This window comes from Myotis yumanensis, unplaced genomic scaffold (assembly GCF_028538775.1).
Source record: "Myotis yumanensis isolate MYYU_CA2020_CCGP unplaced genomic scaffold, mMyoYum1.0.hap1 SCAF_15, whole genome shotgun sequence".
Taxonomy (NCBI): Eukaryota; Metazoa; Chordata; class Mammalia; order Chiroptera; family Vespertilionidae; genus Myotis; species Myotis yumanensis.
This window is the reverse complement of record NW_027223766.1, coordinates 36506267-36527317: the sequence shown is the minus strand read 5'-3', so window position 1 is coordinate 36527317 and position 21051 is coordinate 36506267. Positions and strand designations below refer to the sequence as shown.

The 21051-nt window shown below is 37.5% G+C and overlaps 1 long non-coding RNA gene across 1 annotated transcript in view; it reads left to right on the top strand.

Moving 5' to 3' along the window:
- LOC138993116 (uncharacterized) overlaps positions 1-21051 on the top strand; it is a 148729-nt gene that overhangs the window by 89735 nt on the left and 37943 nt on the right. The window contains exon 4 of the long non-coding RNA XR_011468229.1: positions 69-170. This is a non-coding gene — a long non-coding RNA (uncharacterized lncRNA). The remainder of the gene's footprint in view (positions 1-68; positions 171-21051) is intronic.

Below are 21051 nucleotides of genomic sequence, written 5' to 3'. Positions count from 1 at the left end.
GCATTTCTTAATCATGAAATATGGTGAATTTATTAAAAATATCACATTTTCCTCCTGTGGCTATGCAGACATTCCTATGGATTATGCCCTTCTTTCCTCCTGATATTGAAGGCATCCCCTGAAGTTCTTAACACAGTACTCCGGACACTGGGGGGAATTAGAAATTTTAGGTGAGTTGAATACTATTGGTTATCATTTGTATGTCTTAACTACTTGGCTGAGAAAGCATGCTTTCCATAAATGATTTTTTTATTGAGAATAATAAGTACTTAGCTCTTTTCATCATTTTAGTGTTTTTATTTTTCAGTTTATTTTTTTAAAATATATTTTATTGATTTTTTACAGAGCGGAAGGGAGAGGGATAGAGAGTTAGAAACATCTATGAGAGAGAAACATCGATCAGCTGCCTCCTGCACACCCCCTACTGGGGATGTGCCCGCAACCAAGGTACAAGCCCTTGACTGGAATCGAACCTGGGACCCTTCAGTCCGCAGGCTGATGCTCTATCCACTGAGCCAAACCGGTTAGGGCTTATTTTTCATTTTAAATGGACCATGAATTTCACAGCTCCTTCAGGCTACTTTTGGGACATATAATTTGCTCACTGTGTTCAAAACTGAAAACAAAGTGTTTGAAAATGGAGTGACAGCTCTAAGATGACTAAGATACCTAAGCACCATGGGTAAATTTTATCATGTTGTATTAAAAGTTTGATTAATGGGAATTTGAGACATATTGGAAGTAAAGGAAGATTCTTTACCCCCAATGAATCACTTTTCCAGAAAGACCAGACCCACAACAATAGATATAAATGTCTACCAAGCATTATCAGAGCTATCCGTGCTTTAATCAAAAGAAGGCAGGCACTGTACCTTCCCTTCTGGAGAACATTTCCAAAAACCTGCCGCGGCTCCCACTGCCAACCCTTCCCACCATCTCACCTACAGGCTAGTGTGGGACAGACACTCAGAACTCTGAGAATTGTGATTGGTAAAGGAAAAAACTCCATCTACCATTGTAACAAAAGTAACAATGGGATGAATCCCTTCCTAGATCAACTCGCCATTTTTCATCTGATGATATTGTAGGAGATCTGCTCCAATAAATGGAAATCTCCTGTTACCCACTTCTGATCCCTGACATCTGCAGTACAATGAATTGCCACCGCTGAAAGAAGCAGCTTGGATTGTTTTATATGAGAGACATAGAAAGGAAAATATTCTATTATACATTTTAAATGGAATCCTCTCTATCTTTAATGTAAATAGATGAATAAGGTGTCTACAGAGTGAGGACAGTAGTATATAATGCTAGTTTAAAAATAAATGTGTGAAGCTTTTCCAAAATAAGTAATGCAAAGACCAAATATTGATCTGTTTCAAATGCTACATATCCTTTCTGATGTATAGATATTAATTACCATAAATAGACAGAAAATGTAACTAAGAGTAAAGTCACCTGCATTTTAGGTCAATAGAGGTTTTATGAAGGGAGGTCATACTGTAATCAAGAAGTTAAATAAGGAACATATTGACATTGCTTTCAATAGCCCTCATCTATCAGTCTAGAAACAGCAGTATATTTTATGCCTAAATGTCTTTCTGGTCATGAATAATTTTCAGGGAGATTAATTCTATGTCACTGAGTTTTGTAGATTAAAAAAAAAGAAAGTAAATGTCACAAGCATAAGGAAAACCTCAGTTATTTCTTCATTGAAAATGGAAGGCACCCACTTATTTAAAAAAGTGTAATTTCATGTGACTTATTTAGGACCTGCAGTCACATGCGGTTAGTACTGGAGGAGCCCAGAGTTCCTAGCACTAAGGTTTTCCAATTCCACTCTTTGCAGTCCTGGGCTCCTCAGGTACGCCAGGGATCTGCCCACTTAGCGCCTCCCCTCAGTTTTGGCTAGACAAGTTATATTTTGTACTATTTATGTCAGGGTGGGACTTGTGATAGTTCACTTGAAAAACAGAATTTTGCTACTAAAAATTGCTAGACAGTCACTGTAGCCCCTCATTTTACTACTCATTGTAGGGTCCCATGAAGCAAATAGAGCTAGGCCTCACCGCCTTTCTACTCAGGGTGGCTTCTTCTCTGCAGAATTTATGGGAACCACTCCTGTTTGAAAATGTGTATAGTTGTTTTGTTGTTGTTCTGTTTTTTAAGTTTTACAGCTAACTTAAAGTTTAGGTCTAACTTTTATATAAGACGACTATTAGTTGCTTCAGAGACTAGAAATACTTGACTATTTTGATAAATTTGATTAGTCAAGCAAGTTTGAAAGGAAAAAAAAGCATCAAGAAAGAATGAGAGAGGAAAAGAAGGAAAGAAAGAGAAAAAGAAGGAAGCAAGAGGGAGAGAAGGAAAAAGCGATAACTATTGATTTTTATCAATATGGCTACATTTGAGGCTGATGACCTCAAGTCTATTTTTTATATTAAGCCATTAAAATTTGAAATGTACTTTTACCTAATACCAGACCATATAGAAAATAAATATTTGATGATAACTGCTTATATGGGTTGCGATTATTTTACTTTTAAATTCCATGCATCCTCTCCTATGTACTAGTATATGATGGCATTTAATAAATGAAATGGCAGGTTGTTCTGACAGAAAAAATATGAAAAGCTAATATAAAATCGAAGATATGTCATCCCAGGTTGGGCATTCTCAACAGAGAAACTATATCTCAAGCAAAAGTAAAACAAAAAAGTAAGCGGAAATGAAATCATCCCAGAATATCAGGCTGTTGTTTTTTTATATTTATGAATAAAGACATTCAGTTCTGTTGAATAAGGGAGAGATATTAACTTGCTCTTCAAATCAAATAACCTAATTTGTGCTTATTATTATTCCTTTCATGTTAAGTTAATGTCATTTCTTTACTTTTTTGTTCCCCAAGACTACAAGTTCCTTACAGACAAGGGATTTACCTCTTACTCCTCTATTTTTTGCAACTAATAATGCTCATAGACATCATGGTAGATGTGCTATTAGTATTTATTTAATGAATGAATGCATGAATAAATAAATATGAATGACTCCAGGCACAGAGCTTCTGGGTTACTTGTACTTCCTGGTTTCTCTCTAAGTCTGTTCAGAATATTCTCACTTCAAAGTAACCTGGTGGCAAAAGTAGAATTATAAATTCAGAGTTCTTTCTCACTGCTTTCCACACCATTTTAGTGACTTCCAAACACTACTGAAAACCAAATTCACATTTATTCTAAGTCATTTTTAATGGAACAGAGGGGTAAAATTCTAACTCAGATGACTATGTTGTTGATTTCCCTTACACATCTTCACTTTAAGTTAAAAAACAAAACATGTAGGTACAAGCACACAAGTACAGATACACATACATGAGCATAAGGCCAGCATTTTACCTTTTAAAGTTCTTGACAGATTATTCACTTTTAGAGAAAAATCATAATGGACATTATTTAATGAGCAATTACAATGTGCCAAACACTATATAAAGCGCTTACACATATTGCTTGATCTTCACAACATTCTTATGAATCTAGTTCCACCATTATCTCCATTATATAGTTGAGGAAACTGGTGTTTAAAGAAGTTAAGAAGTCGCATAAGCTCTTCTTGGAAAGACTTGGTTTCAAACCCAGTTATAGCTGATGCTATATATATTAATGCAGTCTCACCTCTTTTTGCATATCATCTAGCATGTATTGAAGGGTCTGGCCCAGAGTAGCAAAGGAGGAAGGTCCTAGAATGACTATAACTGTTTGTAAATGCATTATTTCAAAATAGAGCTTTGCTTTTTGCTTTCTCCTAACTATTAGGTTTCAGTGACTTCCTAACACCATAAAAACAAGATTGATGTGCATTTTAAAAGTCCCCAGTTTGCCAATTTAATGGAAGCCCAGATAATCAGGTGGTCGTCTCTTTGCTTATACATTCTTTAGATAGCAGGCCCCCTTTTTTAGTAGGTAATTCAGTGTAGGTTCATCTGAAAGAGTCATCTCTTTTTAATTTACAAATTTAAAAAGATCAGTGAAGTGTGAGAGCAAAATGGATATAAAAATACAAGAACATATGCAGAGGGTGTTGAAAAGAGTCAGACAATACAGTGTTTCTCAGCATGAGGGCTGCTCTGTCGCATTACTACTTGGGACATCTGTGCCTGCATCAAGCTGTCTCGGAGAAAGGCTTCGGGCCAACCCATCACGCAGACCTCGTCCTCCGCACAGAGCCGTGGCAATTCTGCTATTCAGAAGCACCTGCCTACATATACAGTTTGCTCACTGATGCTGCAAGGAGCATCAGAATTATGCACTGTCTCCATCTAATAACACCTTTGCAGCCTCTACACAACAGGGGCTCAACAAGGCTCTTTTTATCTTCTCGCCCTCTGTAGAAAGTAAGAGCTATGATTTCTCTTCCTCTTACAAATTAAATTGTATTATCAGTTAGCAACGGGACAGTACCAGCAGAATAAAATTAATGACAAAAGCAGACAGAAGAATTCCGGTGTCCTTAGCTGTGTTGGAGGCAGAGGTTTTGTTTAAAAAGCAATAACTCAATGAGGCATGAGCCCCAGTGCCCTGCAAGCACCCTGGTGTTGCTCATTGAATCTAAAGCCAGGAGTAGCACAGAACAGGCATCCCTTGCTAACAGCTAGTTTTGCTTAGGTGGATCCATCAACAGCCAAGCCATCTATGCCTCCCTTGTTCCCTTGCCAATCTGCACAGTTGCTCTTCTTCTGCATATATAGGTTTAATAAATAATTGGCTTAAAATAAGGGGTTGCAATCATCTATTTAAATATTCCTAAGCACAATCAGTAGGGCCTGCTTCCAGATTACTAAATTCAAGCTTATCAGGTCCATAAATGACATTTAAACGAGGGATGTTGTGAGGAGTGTTTTCAAATTGTATGAATCCTAGTGCTTGGTTCTGATAAGAAGATGCAATAAAAGGTTGGATAATATCTTTGGGATTCATGAATTGTGAATGTAGTCTTCTGGTGATGCCACGGTCCGTATGTTGATCACAATCTTGCAATTGCCAGTGTCATCATCACAATCTTAATTTACAATAGACACTAAAATAGCTTTTCCCAAAGTATGCTCCTTGGAAGATTAATACTGATATTTGGGTTCTATGGAGACATGCTGCCAAGATATGTTCCTGTGAATCTGTAGGAACAAGATATACTCTGTTGTGTGTTTCAAAATTATTTGGTTAGGAATCCCCCTTTCACAAAATATCTTGACAGATAAGTACTCCATTAGAATGATCATTTGTGGGAAGAATGAAAGCACATGATAGCATATCATATGTTCATGCTAGAGTATGGGGAGAAAAAAGCACAGTCTTTCTCCTGTTTGAGCATTACCTTTCCCCATCAGGTTAAGACCCTGTACACTGATCTTCATCATAGTTTCATTAGGTCATGCATTATAGCAAAAATAGCAAAGACTGTGTCTATGTTGTCTACTCTCGAATTTCCAGTGTTAGGCACATAGAAGGTGTTCAGTAGATAAAAGCTTGTTGAATAAGTGAATGAAGCAATCAATGAATCATTGAGTCAGTGAATGAACGAATGAATGAATGAGTCTGCACATGCCTCTTTTTAAGAGAGTGGGTACCTATGATAATGCACTGTCTTTTTCAAAAGTAAGCAAGCATTATTGGAACAGATGTTTCTAAGTCACCCCTGTGGCTCTGACTTCCTCTCTCTAACTTGTAAATAATGAAATCACATGCGTGTTTCAAAATGTCAGCCTCTGTTGCTGGCTGTGTTGTTGCCTTGGCAACATAGACTATGACATTATAAGCTATGGTCTCTGCCACGGCAGCTATTTGAGTTATCTTGCAGAGTTCCACAATGAGATGTTCTCATTACAGATCCCTGACTGTGCCCTGGTCCTAACCTTGATGTGCAGGTACCTGTGAGAATAAAGTTTACCTTATGGTAATTCCCTTTATTATTCAGGGTACAGTATTCCAGCTGCTAAATAATTATTTTATCCTCCTCCCTCATTTGCTTCAATTATGCTCACAGTAGATGGCATATTGTTTAGGAAATATTCTCAAGAACACTGATGATCAGACTGGGATTTTCCAGACTAGAAGAACTCAAACATCAGAGGAACAAATATATGCTTGTCCACATTTATTATAGCTAAGTGAAGGCAAACATTTAAAATAATTACCCATTTCCCTAGTTTTATTAAAGAATGGACATTTTGTTCCCCCCAAAGTAGGAAGGACACTTTTAAATAAGAGACGCTGTTAAATTTGAAGAGCCCTATAAAATCAATCATGTCTTTATTTTATTAGACTGCTAAGCATTTCATCTTGGACATACATTGTTTCCCAACACATATTTGAAAACCTCTTCTCAGGGGACAGTAGGACAATAAAAGTGAATATAAAATGTGGGAAGATTTGTTCTAGAAAAGGCCAATGGTTTATAGAGCCTAATGCTCTATCTGGTCAGAGGCAGCTTGGCTCACCTGGCCATGCCAGTCTCCAGTGTGTAGTGGTGGACCTCACAGGCATGAACCCTGTCCACCCTCCTCCAGCTGCCAGTCCAGCTCTGCACTCCCCACTCAGCATACAGCTTTACTACCTCTCTCTTGAGAAAATCAAAGCCACAAGTCTCCCGATTCCATAAATTCCAGTGATCTGAATCCCTGCCCATCTTCTCTAGAAGCTGTGGTCTTCTATCATTTCCAACTGTGTGAATTTCTACACTCTGTCTCCTCACTGACACCTGTGCTTTAGCCTTCCCCTTCCCCTTACTCATTGCCCCTTTGTAAAGTACAAAATCTGCTTTGTTTTGAGCCATATTAATTATGCATGTAATTGCTGTGGCCCAAAAGCGGTTTGTGGTCAGCTCCATTGCATTTCCCACTGAAGTCCTCATGGATCATTAAGAAGGCTTAGGACTCTTCCCATTCCCTCTCTTAAGGAGTAAGCAGATCAGGTAAGGTCTCCCTGTAGTGTTGCCCTCACTGTGGGTCTGTGCCTCGCTGTGCCAGCTCCTCAGCTTACCATAGATGAGGTAGATCAGGTCACACTAGTGCTTGGGGACCTGGTCGTATGTGGAGGAGGTCAAAGACCAATTATGTTTTTCAATCTAGTCATTTCCAGCGAGTCCTGAATAAAGGTTCACTGTGATCCCCATCTTGCTGCCTGTTCTTTGTGTACTATGACTTTGGCCAGAATCTTGGAGAGTCAGAGTTAGGTGGTAGGATTAAAACCTAGCCCACTCCACCCTCCTAACAGTTGACACCCCTCAAGTCCACCTCCTTATATACTTACCCTCTGCAATCTGGTTTCCACCCACAGGACACCCCCGCCACTCTGGCAAAATTCACCAGTATCTTTCTAATTGTCAAATCCAATAACGTGTCAATTCTGTAAAATTTTTTTACATCTTGAAAATCTTGAATTTTTAAAAAGTAAAATGTAAAGTCTTTTATATCTTGAGATCTTGAAGTATTTTTGGCTCTTATTTTACTCTTCCTTGTTTTGATGCTTTGGACCATTTTCTCATTGAAAGTCCTAAGTCATTTCTCCCATAGAAAACACTCTTTCTTAAATGTACCTTTATTTATCTCACCACTTCTTCTCAGCTTCCCTCACTATCTCTTTCAGTATTACCATTCTTTTAGGTTCTGATCTTGACCCTCTCCTCTTTTTTATTGTTTAAAGTATTACATATGTCTCCTTTTCCCCCAGTTGACCCCTCCCCGGCCACTCCCACACCCAGGACAAGCTCCACCACCCCAGTGCCCATGTCCATTGGTTATGCTAATACCCATGCATACAAGTCCTTTGGTTAATCTCTTACTCCATCCTTTACCCTCCCCTGCCTTCCCTCTGAGGTTGAAAAGTCTGTTTGATGTTTCTTTGTCTCTGAATCTATTTTTGTTCATCAGTTTATGTTGTTCATTATATCCCACATATGAGTGAGATCATGCGATATTTATCTTTCTCTGACTGGCTTATTTCATTTAGCATAATGCTCTCCAGGTCCATCAGTGCTATGGCAAATGGTAAAAGTTCCTTCTTTTTATAGCAGCGTAGTATTCCATTGTGTAGACGTACCACAGTTTTTTAAACCACTCATCTGCTAATGGGCACTTAGGCTGTTTCCAAATCTTAGCTATTGTAAATTGTGCTGCTATGAACATAGGGGTACATATATCCTTTCTGATTGTTGTTTCTGATTTCTTGGGATATATTCCTAGAAGTGGGATTACTGGGTCAAATGGGAGTTCCATTTTTGACTTTTTGAGGGAACTCCATACTATTTTCCACAGTGTCTGCACCAGTCTGCATTCCCACCAGCAGTGCATGAGGGTCCCTTTTTCTCCACATTCTCACCAGCACTTGTCATTTGTTGATTTGTTGATGATAGCCATTCTGATAGGTGTGAGATATGGCCATACCACCCTGAAGATACCTGATCTCATCTGACCCTCTTCTAATCTGTCTTCTATCATTACTTCTACCACTTGGCCAACTTTTGAATCTACATATCCGACTCAGGTCTGTTCCCAGACTCCCAGACCCCTATACCTTTCTGTCTGTTCAACTCTCCATCTAGATAGATGATAAATACCCAGAGCTCTGCACATCCAAAGTAAAACAATCATCTATCATGACAGCATGAGGAGCTCTGATAATCTGCTGTTCCCCAAAGAAACTGGTAAAAAGTATTTTTTAAAAACAACTATTTAAAGCCTGTGGACACACAAACACACGCACAATAAATGAAAAAATAGATACACATAGAAACTTGTACATAAATGTTTATAGCCACTTGTATTATTATTCATAATAGCAAAACAGTGAAAACAAACCAAATGGCCATCAATGAGCGAATAGATAAACAAAATCTGGTATATTCATACACGGAACTATTATTTATCCATGAAAAGTAAAGAAGTACTGATACATGACCCAACATGGATGGACCTTAAAATATTATGCGAAATGAGAGAAGCTACTTACAAAAGACCACATACTATATGATTCCATTCATATAAAAGCCTAGAGTATATAGAGACAGAATGTAGATTAGTTGTTGCTTAGGGCCATAGAGAGAGAAACAGAGTTACAGGGAGGTGATACCTAAAAGGTATGAGTCTTATTTTTTCTTTTTGACAAAAAATATTGTAAAATTGACTGTAGTAATGGCTGTACATATATTTAAATATACTAAAAAATATTGAATTGTGTATTTATTGATTTTTTAAAAAATGTTTTTATAAATTTTTAGAGAGAAAGGGAGGGAGAGGGATAGATAGAAACATCAATGAGAGAGTGAGAGAGAGAGAAAGAGAGAGAGAGCGAGAGAGAGAGAGAGAGAAACATCATTGATCGACTGCCTCCTACACAATCCCTGCTGAGGATGGAGCCCACAACCCTGGTATGTGCCCTGACCGGGAATCAAACCAGTGACCTTTGGTTTCTGGGTTGACGCTCAACCGCTGAGCTACACTGGCCAGGCGAATTGTGTGCTTTAAATGGATGAATTGTATATATAAATTATACCTCAATAAAAAGCTATTTTAAAAAGGAATCAAACATTTCCACTCAGATCTGCTTATTTTTTTGTCTTTCCTCAAGGCATTCTCTTAGCCACCCAAAGCAGAACTTACTGTAGACTTCTCTCTTTACCTTTCTCCCAGTGTCCAATTCTTGACTATGTCCTGTCTGGCCTACTTCCTAAAATATCCCTGACCAGTCCCATTCTTTCAGTCTCACAATCATCTTAAATCAGGGTCTCATAAATATGATTTCTCTTGATGTGCATCCCTGCCTTAAAAGTTGAGTATGAAAGGAAAAGTATTGGCATTGGTGGGGGGTGAGGGGTGGGGAGATTAATTGATGGATGCATTTATTTGACTTCCAGTAAATTCTTATTTTTTTCTTTTGCTGTTTTACTTGAAATGTTTTAGAACATGATAATAAAGGCATGGTCATACTCCCATCTCTACACCTCTGCTTCTGACACCTTTCTCCTCTGTATTTATGTTGTTTTTTCACATTGATGTGTTTTAAGCCACATGGAGAACTATTATAGAGATCATCTAGCAACTTTATACTTTTGACTGTATACCAGGGGGCCATTCTGTGTCCTTCTTCTCATTACTTCCAAGCAACCAAAAATTTTTATTTATTTTACTCCTTTAATAGTGCAAGAATTAACAATATGTAAATAAATATATATTTTTCTCCTCTACACATATATTTTGGAGTAATAATATATAATAGTTTTATAACTTGCACAAATTACAACTCAGAAGATGAGAAATGTTGGGACTAATGTAATTTGAGGGGTTTGACTTATAATTAATTTTGATAAAGGGGAATATTGTGAAGGCAAAGAATTTTACTAATATAGGGCAATGCTGTCCATGGAAAAAGAATTGTTTGATGATCAGACCTAATGAAAATGATTAATATTTGAACTGTTGAAAGACAGCTCCTTTATAATGAAAACTATTGTCGAGTTGTTTAGAAGGTGAAATGTACAATCTTTAGTCAGTTGGAAAAGATCATTTGGCAAAACAGATGGTAGCTCCGGAAAGTTCAAATTCCTATTCATTAACTATTTGTAGGAATGACACTGGATTAGATTCACCATGTCAGAGAGACAGGAGTCCTTGGATTTTCAAATATAAAAGCTAGATTTTTTTTATTGCCCAAGGATTATGTGCCACAGCTCATTCTGAAGGGCCAAAAATGTTCATGTCTGCATACACGTGCACAATCACTGTAGGCAAGCCACATGGGTAGCCTCTGCAAAATCAAAGTTTTGCCAGGTCAGTATAGAAGCAAAGGGATTTAGGTGATCTGAAAAAGTCTCTCAGACATAAGGTGACGGGAAGCACTCTTCCCTGCTATAGGGACAGTCTGTCAAGGAGACACAATTCCTCAGTTCATCCACCAGGACTCTTTCCCCTCATGGAGAAAGGTTTTTTCGTTTTGTTTTGTTTTAAAAACTCCATCTTTCTGTGTGGCAATAGATAGCATTTACTCATATATAAGACAGTAAGCGGTTGAATTGAATCTGTTTCAATCTGAAAATAACAACTAATTGGGGTTAGCCCTGTATCATGTTTCCTGTATCTGATTAGTTTGCAGCTTGCTTTGGTTACAAAGCAGACATGTGGGTCTGGTACCAGGAGACGTTAGTATTATCTATTTCTTCAGTCCCTAAAATGCACTTTACTATGCCTATAATAAATGCACTTTACTATGTATCCCAATATATAATTTGACCTGCACTCTTATCAAAACCTAGACACATCATTTACTTTTTATTGAACAAAGAAAGCAAATGTATTTAAATAGTTATAGGCATGTACTTGCAAAGATTATTGATATTTAAATTTCTATTGCTGCATTAATAGCCAACTCTACAAAAAAACATATTTTGTTAAGGGCTTACCCAAGCATCTAATATCTGCATATGATTTTTAATTATCTGTTTGTCATTATCCATACTAGAACATTCTTAGTCTAAGGAAGCTCTACCACCAATTATCGAAAAAGACGAATCACTTACACCCAGGATGAACAATTCGTACAATGAAGAACGATTGGCCAAATACCGCATGATTTAAATAGGTGACTATCCCAAGAAAAAATATTCTCTAGTCCCTGCCCTCCTCAAATTATCTTTTAGACTAATATTGCAGGAGAAAAGAAAGTGAGACAAAACAGATCAATCTTTTGGCAAGATGCGACTGAAAGCTACAAATAAACAGGATTGAAAGCATAAAATACACTCAGTCCGGTAAGAATTGGCTTATCTTCAAAATAGAATCAGCAGCTAAAAGAGAAATATACCACTTTTGTTCTAGTCCTCTGGCACTTAGGCAGGCCTATATACTCCAGGATGCCCGATTCAGCAAAACCAGTGGAATGCTAGAATTTGCTATTTTATAATGACATGTCTGTGCCCATGATCAGTCTCATGAGAGTATAAACTGATGCACCGTGTGTGTGTTTAGCCTACAGTTTGAGAATCACCGATTTAGGTATTTCCTCAGTCATCAGGGTGAACACAAAATCAGATAGCAGAAAGAACCAATTTCATTGAAATTAATTGAGTAGGATATATTAAAATACAGAATTATGCCAAGGTTCTGTAAATACAGAGCAGGTCAAATCCCTACCCTCGTTGGCAATTGTTGCTTTACATAGTTGCCTTCCTGGAATTAAATAACATGTTCTGATTATTTCCAAATAAAAAGGAATCTCGAGCAAAAAGGAAGCATAAATGTTTACTTCTTTCTAGGAAAAACCATTACAGTTATTTTAGGGCATAACATTTTCAAATAGATATTAAAGTTGCCCACAATGATTAATTTCATGCCCTGCTAATTATCACATGTTTAGCAAACAGCCACATACTGCAGTCAGGTAGCAAAGCACTGGAATCCATGTTAGTTTCCACACAGTAGCCTGGTACACTCAGCCCTCCAGTCATCACTCAGGAAGTCTTGGTTCATCCTAAGCCTCTGGTCCCAATTTTTAAGTTGGATATAATGCTTAATTGGAGAGAAATCTTTCTTTGATAGTGAGATCTTTGCCAGATTGAAATTATGTTCTAAACCAGGGGTGGGCAAACTTTTTGACTCGAGGGCCACAATGGGTTCTTAAACTGGACCGGAGGGCCGGAACAAAAGCATGGATGGAGTGTTTGTGTGAACTAATATAAAGTCAAAGTAAACATCATTACATAAACGGGTACGGTCTTTTTTTTTTTTTAGTTTTATTCATTTCAAATGGGCCGGATCCGGCCCGCGGGCCATAGTTTGCCCATGGCTGTCTAAACGCACGCAAGAACACAGGAAAAATTACATTAAGAGAATAACCATAAAACTTCAAATGCATGACCTGTATGGGCAAAGAAGAAATCCCTTGCCCTGCTCTTTTCTGTGGAGCTAAGCAATTGTGCCACTGGTTTTCTTGTTTGGTATCCAATACATTTTATTTTTTTAATTTAAATTTTTTTGGCAATGAATACGTTTTATTTTTAAAAATTTATGTATATAGTTTTGGTAACCAATACATTTTAAAAACCAGTTCTTAGGCCCAAGATCCCTGCACATGTTAGCCATTGAATAAATATTTATAATTGAGAAGCATAATAGAAATGACTTATCTTGAGGCTTCATGAAGATAATATAAACCAGTGATGGCGAATCTTTTGAGCTCGGCGTGTCAGCATTTTGAAAAACCCTAACTTAACTCTGGTGCCATGTCACATATAGAAATTTTTTGATATTTGCAACCATAGTAAAACAAAGACTTATATTTTTGATATTTATTTTATATATTTAAATGCCATTTAACAAAGAAAAATCAACCAAAAAAATGAGTTCGCGTGTCACCTCTGACACGCGTGTCATAGGTTCTCCATCACTGATATAAACCAAAGAAATTCTTAGAGACATCTCAAATTGGAAAAAATTGGTTCCTCAAAGTTACTATTTTTAAAAAATATATATTTTATTGATTTTTTACAGAGAGGAAGGGAGAGGGATAGAGAGTTAGAAACATCGATGAGAGAGAAACATCAATCAGCTGCCTCCTGCACACCCTCCACTGGGGATGTGCTGCAACCAAGGTACATGCCCTTGACCGGAATTGAACCTGGGACCCTTCAGTCCACAGGCCGATGCTCTATCCACTGAGCCAAACTGATGAGGGTGAAATTGTTACTATTTATTTTCCCAGAACCCATCCCTGACTCCCTTGCTCCCAGTGGCCTGATTCCTTCTGGCAGCATGGATTTCTACCACCTGAGAACCATGAAAAGCCAGAGCGGTGTTTCAGAAATACCTTAATTTGTGATGAGTTGCTTTATGCTCATTGTCACCGTGTTCCCTCAATTCCTACAGGATCTCTCTTTTTTATCATTTAATCTGGATTGTAGACTATGCGCATCTGTACCTTTTTTGTCTTTTGGGTCCTGTACCTGTTCACCTGTCTTTTAACCTTCGACATTCTTAACAAACTTCAGACTCAGACACCTGTCACTGTGTTCCACCTGAAGGCCCTTGCCATTTCTCTAACCTGCTCACCTTCCCTACTGCAGTCACATGGACGTTTCCACCCGACTCCAATAGACATTGGACTCGCAATTCCTTGGCTGAAGAATCAACTGTTGAGAAAGATTAGTTAACCAGTCTTACCCCAGATCTCCTTCCCCTTGTCTAATGTGGGAGTTTTTATAGCATTCTCCTAAGGTAGTTTTGAGAATTAAGGGGGCTGACACATGAAAAGTGCTCAGAGCCTATGAATGTATAGCACCTCTCACTTAGCAAGAACTGAACTAAAGAAGTTTATTTTTTATTATTTTTAATTTTTATTGATTTCTGAAAGGAAGGAGAGGGAGAGATGGATAGAAACATCAATGATGAGAGAGAATCATTATCAGCTGCCTACTGCACACCCCCAACTGGGGATTGAGCCACAGACCAGGAATTGAACTGTAACCTCCTGCTTCATAGGTTGACACTCAACCACTGAGCAACACCAACTGGACCTGAAACTTACTTTTTTCCCCCATTTTGTTTCGCCTATAGTGCTTTGACACTTATGTAAATATTTTTTTAAAAATTTGCTTCATGTAACATTTTATCTGCTCTTCCTAAAAGAAATAGAGCACTAAATTAATTTTTTAAATCTCTAGTGTAAGCATAATGCACTCTCTTCATTTGAAAGTCTCCTTGCTCACACCAGGCTGGGCATGCTAGTAGGTGCACAATAAATAATTACTGAAGTGAATTAAAGTGAATGGGTGTCAATAGCAGTTGCCAGGCAGCCTGTTACACGTTATTCCTGACAGAATGTCTTCCATGAATTAATGATTCAGAATACCAGGTGGTCAGCCACAAGCTTCCTATAAAGGGAAGCAAGCAGGAGGAGAGGAGGATTTTAGCAAGAGAGCTTTGAGTTTCACCACAGCAAATTCAGAATCCTCCCTTCTCACTCCCCAAGGTAGCAGCTGGTGTCGCAGCTTCATTCCAACTGCTAGGGATGGTTGCAGGCAGACGTTCCTGGTCCTTCTCACTCCCCACGGCCGCCAGGCGCTAATGAGCTCACAGGTTCATTTACACTCAGACTAACCTTCGAAGGTAAAATATTTGTACTTTAACAGTTCCATCTCCAGATTTTTAAAAAACTAAAGTGGATTAAAAATGATGAATTATTTTTAAACTCTGGGAATCAACCTTGGCAAGAATCCAAGAACTTGGAAGAAAATGTTTACTGGTATCAAGACTCCTCTTCATTTTACTGCTGTCCCCCTTTGGAGTCCTGAGGGTCATATAAGGGCAGAGAGACCAGTTTGGCTTAAAAATTTGGAAAACTTTATTAAACTCATTACTGCTATAAGTGATAATCAGAACAGAGTCATGGATCCCTACACACACACACACACACACACACACACACACTTCTCTCATTGAAATATTGAATACTCTTTGAACATCTAAGCTCCCCCTCTCATCATCATAGCAACTCATAGCCCTTGAAGATGAGATTAAAGAGACTGCCAGTGCAACCTTTATCCCCAGTTTAACTAATTTGAGTTTGCAGATCTCATCTTAGTTTGTGGAGAGCTCTTGGTACTTTATGATGTTTAACATCTGTTCATAAACATGGACATGTTTTCAGATGGTACTCCATGTGACATCTCAGTTTGTATTCTCTTCTATGTCTAGCAGAAATAGATAGACAACTACCAAGATTACGCAAATCCTACAGGTCAACCTGATAAATGGAGAAGATAAAATGCTAGTGTGCTATCATGTCACCAGTCAGTCCTCTTTAATATTTCAGTAATTATGAGATGGAGTGAAATTGGGTAAAATTCACTGACATATATTTGAACCCAGACCCCCACCACCTAAGAAGAAAGTCCAAAGAGCTCCCTAATTCTATTTAATCATCCATGCAGTGGGAAGCATGCCTGCAGCTATGTCAGGGCTTCTGAAAGTTCCTTTGGGTAGCTCTGTTCTGTACTGATACTGTGGGTCATGTCATGGGGAATGCTCTTAATGAAATGTAGGGAACAAGGCAACTCTTGTCTAAAACTTTGGTACTTGTATTTCTGGAGTACTACTACTGATACTACAAGTCTGTGTGAAATATTGATAATTAGTTTTAATCCTCACCTGAAGATATATTTATTGATGAGAAAGAGAGAGAGAGAGAGAGAGAGAGAGAGAGAGAAACATCTATGCCCCTACTAGGAAACGAACCTGCAATCTAGGTATGTACCTTGACTGGGAATTAAACAAGCAACCTTTTTGGTGTATGGGTGATGCTCCAACCAACCAAGCCACTGGCCAGGCATACTTAGTTTTAATTTAAAGTGACAATACAGGATAACAGCAAGGTACAATCAATACCAGTTCTGAACACAGACCAACTTTGGTGAGGATGTAGAGCAACTGGAACTCTCAAACGTTAATGGTAAGCCACTTAGGAACACAGTTTTGTAAGTTTTTCTGCAGTTAAATATATACAATGAGAAATCACAGTCCTATGCATTTACCCAGGAGAAATAAAATCATGCTGTATTTTGATACGAAGACTTGTAGTCCAATAATCATAACAACATTATTAATAATAGTAGAACACTGAAAACCATCCAAATACCCAAATTTTAAATAATAATATACTGGAAACAATACAAATTAACTGGTGAATCAATCAATTATTTCACAACCGTACAGTGGAATGCAAGCCAACAATAAAACAAGCTTCTGATATGTGCAACTTAGATGAATTTCAAAAGCGTCAATCAAGGGAATGAAGCCACGCACAAAATATTAGAAGGATTTCATCTACTGCTAATGCTTGGTGCTAGGATTAATTTATATGAAATCCTAGAAAAGGCACAAACTCTAGAGACAGAAAGCAGATCACTGGTGCCCGCCGACAGCATAGGGGAAAAGAAACTGACTTTAAGGAGGCACAAGGAAACTTTCTGGGAGAAGTAAATGTTCTACTTTTTTTTTTAAATGTTCACCAATGGATAGTTTTTCATTGATCTTCAGAGAAAGAGCAAGAGAGAGAGAAAGATGGAGAGAGAGAGATATAGAGAGAAGCATCATTGATGAGACAGAGAAACATCAACCAGTTGCCTCCCACATGTGCCCAGACATAGGATCAGACCCGAAACCTAGGTATGTACCCTGATGGGGAATCAAAACTGAAACCTTTTGGTGTATTGAACGGCATTCCAACCAACTGAGTCACCTGGCCAGGGCCAGAAATGTTCTATAATCTTGATTGTTAGTGGAAGCTAAATGACTATATATTTTTATATATTAACTCATTAAATTGGACACTTGAAATTGGTAAGTACATGTGTTGTTTTTAAATTATACCTCAATAAATCTTATTTTCAAGAAAAGGCATGAGTTTCAAAAGCTCCATTCTAAGGAAGACCTCACCTTGTTGTTATGTAGCTTAGGGACGATTGCTCTAGAAGTTCTTCCCAAATTCTATGTCTCAATTCAGCATGGGTAAAGAGGAGAGTTTTAATACTATTGACAGCAGGAGGATCATTTTATAGCAGGAAGGCCACTGGAGTGGCTGTCATGAGACCAGTATTTAGGCTACTTGCTTTCTATGTGACCCTAAGAGAGAAACTTATCTTCTGGGCCTTGGTTTCCATCTTTGTAAAATGAAAGACTTAGCATAGATGACCTCTTCAGGGTTTTATTATATTTTTTCCTAATTAAATCCTTCTGTGTTCTTTCATTCTGGGATGAATGCCTGAGACATTCAACAAAATAAATTTGTTTTGAGATACAAGAGGAAGTGATTCACCTGTATTTATTTCTGAAGCACAGAGTGAATTTTCTGACTTTCAGATAATACCTTGACACATGCTTAACAGTTCCTAAGTAAACTTGCTTTATATGTGATGAAACATATTAAATTTAAATGCACTCTAGTTTAAAAGTTATAGGCATCTGATACATTGCACCCATAGAAAATATTAGAAGGATTTCATCTACTGCTAATGCTTGGTGCTAGAAATACTTGAAAGTCAAACACAAGTCATTTATTTTATGACTCATTTCTTATAACTTGGGGGAAAATTCATTTAGTAACTGTGTCAGTGCTATGAAGAGAGGCAATTTGATGTAGAAAATATTGAATTTCTCTCTATAGAGCATTGAGAAAACTACATCTTAAAGAATATTCTGGACTTATTCAACATTAGCTCTTTACTCCCCAAGTCTATTTGTCCCTGAAGTAAGCCCATTATGATGTGTCACTAGCTCTGACTTGGTTGGAGGCAGGGGGCAGAGCTTAGTCTTTTTTCTACCTTAGGACCATCTGCTGCAAGCCTTGCTCTGATGTAGGTGACCTGGAGGCACCTGCTCCAAAACCTGGGATTTTAAAGTCTGCTTTAACCAGAGTACATAACATTCAAGTCCCCCTCCCTGGAATTTCCCTGCCTGATATCCCTGCTTTGGATATTCTTTCCTGACTTTACCTTTCAGGTTCCATAGGGTCACAGGAGAAATTATGCACAGGTTACCTTCAGTGATGATGACTTAAGGCAGGAATTCTCCCCATAGGGTGACATGGGCAGCAGTGTTATCTTGCGCCCAGGGCATGCAAGATTTAGCTGTACAACAGCCATCTGAGTTGAAGAACAATAACAGCATTGTTCATGAAAACAACTACTTCTTTTTCTATTAACTTAGGCTAACAAGAAGAGATGATATGATTGTATCAGGTTGTTACCACCTAACATGAGTCTCAGAGGCACCTGACCTCTCTTGCATTTAGACATGAAGATACATTCAGATGATGTACCAGAATCCGGCTAAATCAGTGAGAGCCTGGGTCACAAGATTGGTTTCATTTGACCTACAGGCACTGTCATGTTATGTGAACAGCGGAGAATTTGGGAGCTCTTACTTCAAAATGGGGCAATGTTAATGAGCAGGTACTCTGGAGCTTTATGAACTTCCTATCTGATTAGATCGCAGATGAATAGGAAGTACAGTTCATAAACAACGGCACCAGAAAGTCTCGAAGGATCTCTGCACACTCGCCCATCTGCTACAGGAGCCACTTGTAGCAGATGCAGATCCTCAGGGGATGTGAAAATCTTGCATGCTGACTCCACTCTGATATATTTAGCAAAACTATCTGTGACATCAGGTCAATTTTATCGGCTCTGAAAAGAGGTCTCATGAAGGAGAAGCAATTAAGAAAGTATGCCCAGATGCTTTAGAGTATACGAGTAATTTACTCTGTAAGAAATTATAGGAATTTGATATAATACCATTTAAATCTGAACTATAAGCAAAACTTATGCATTTTGCTCTTTGTCAATGAAGTATGGAAGCATTTTAACCAGAGGAGTATCCAAAGCTTCCTAAATTCATCCTCTAAAATGCTAGGTCCACAAAGGCGAGTGTGGCTTTCCATTAAAACCACCCACCTGTCATGTAAGTTGAGGTGGAAGTTGTGGAGAAATAGTGAATAAGACATTTTTAATGATAAGGGCATGATTTTCTATTTATATTTACTGATTATCTACATACAGTATTTACATTTAGTTTTTGTCATGTAATGTGATTTTTGTTTCTTTTTCTACTTTCTGTTGGATTTGTCAAGGTTTGTTTTTTCCTACTGTTGCCTTAAAACCATTTGGGAAATGAGCTATGTTATTCATATTATTTTAATGGTGATCCTTACATTTTTAACATGTAAGCTTCACTTACCACAGTTTAATTTTGTCTACAGTTCTACATTACTCCTTTAAAAAAGGACCTTATGATGCTATAAAGATAATCACCTCTTCTGTCTTGAAATTTATTGCCTATTTTCTTGTTTTTGAATTGAAAAATATCACTTATTTGCATGCTACTTAGATTTACTCAAATCTTGCTCAATTTATTGCTTTTTACATCCAATTCCTTCATTTTCAGCTCATTATTTCTTCATGAAATATATATGCTTTAATATTTCTTCCAATAAGTGCATTTGTGTGGTAAAATATCTCAATCATAGTTTGTCTGAAAATACCTTTAGCTAACTTCATTCTTGAATAATAGTTCAACATCCCATAGAACTCCATTAAATAACTATTTTTGGTTCAGCAGTTAAAAAATATCCCATTATCTTCACATCTCCATGGTGCTGATAAAAAGTTGTTCTGAGGTTGAATCATCATTCTTTATAGATATTGCTTTCCTCTAGTTCCTTTGATGATGTCCTCTCTGTCTACACTATAGTGTCCACATTGACATACAGCTTTATTTTTATATCTGGGGAGACAGGAAGCCTGTATGAATAAAATATGATTGGGGGTTAATTTTTTTAGTTCACAAGGACTACCTCAAAATTCTCCTCAGTGCTTTTACTAGGTATATGTTTAACCTCCTCCATTTGTTTCCTACAGTGTAAGGTCTGCACTACAGCTGGGGAGTCATTTAAAATATAAATTTATATATGTCATGTACCTGCTTAAAACATTAAAGACTTTCCTGTGTTCCTAGAATAAAATCCAAAATCCTAAACAAGATCTGAAAGGCCCTACATACTATCTCTCCAAACGTATCCTGCACTTTCTCTCCTTTGCTCTCTGACATTCCGTCAATTGGCCTCCTTTAGTTTTTCCTCACTGTGCCCACTTAACTTCTAGTGATATTTGAGTTCTCATTTTAATATTACTCCTAACATTAAGACTTAATAATTATTAACTCAATCAATCATCAATCAATACTATTTATTAAAGTTGTTAATTAATAAATAACTCTTATTAATTAACTAAATTAACTCTTTGACTCCTTGGTATACATCAGATCTTTCTAAGACATGCTCTCATAACTGCCTGCATAGATATATGATTGTCTATCTTGTACGTTTGAGGGCAGAAATCTCTCTCTTTTGCTCACCATTATTATCTTAGACACAGCATAATTCCTATTATTTAGTAATTATTTTAAAAGACTAATAATAAAGCAATACTTTCAAAAACTACCAGTATGTTCTTATTTATTTC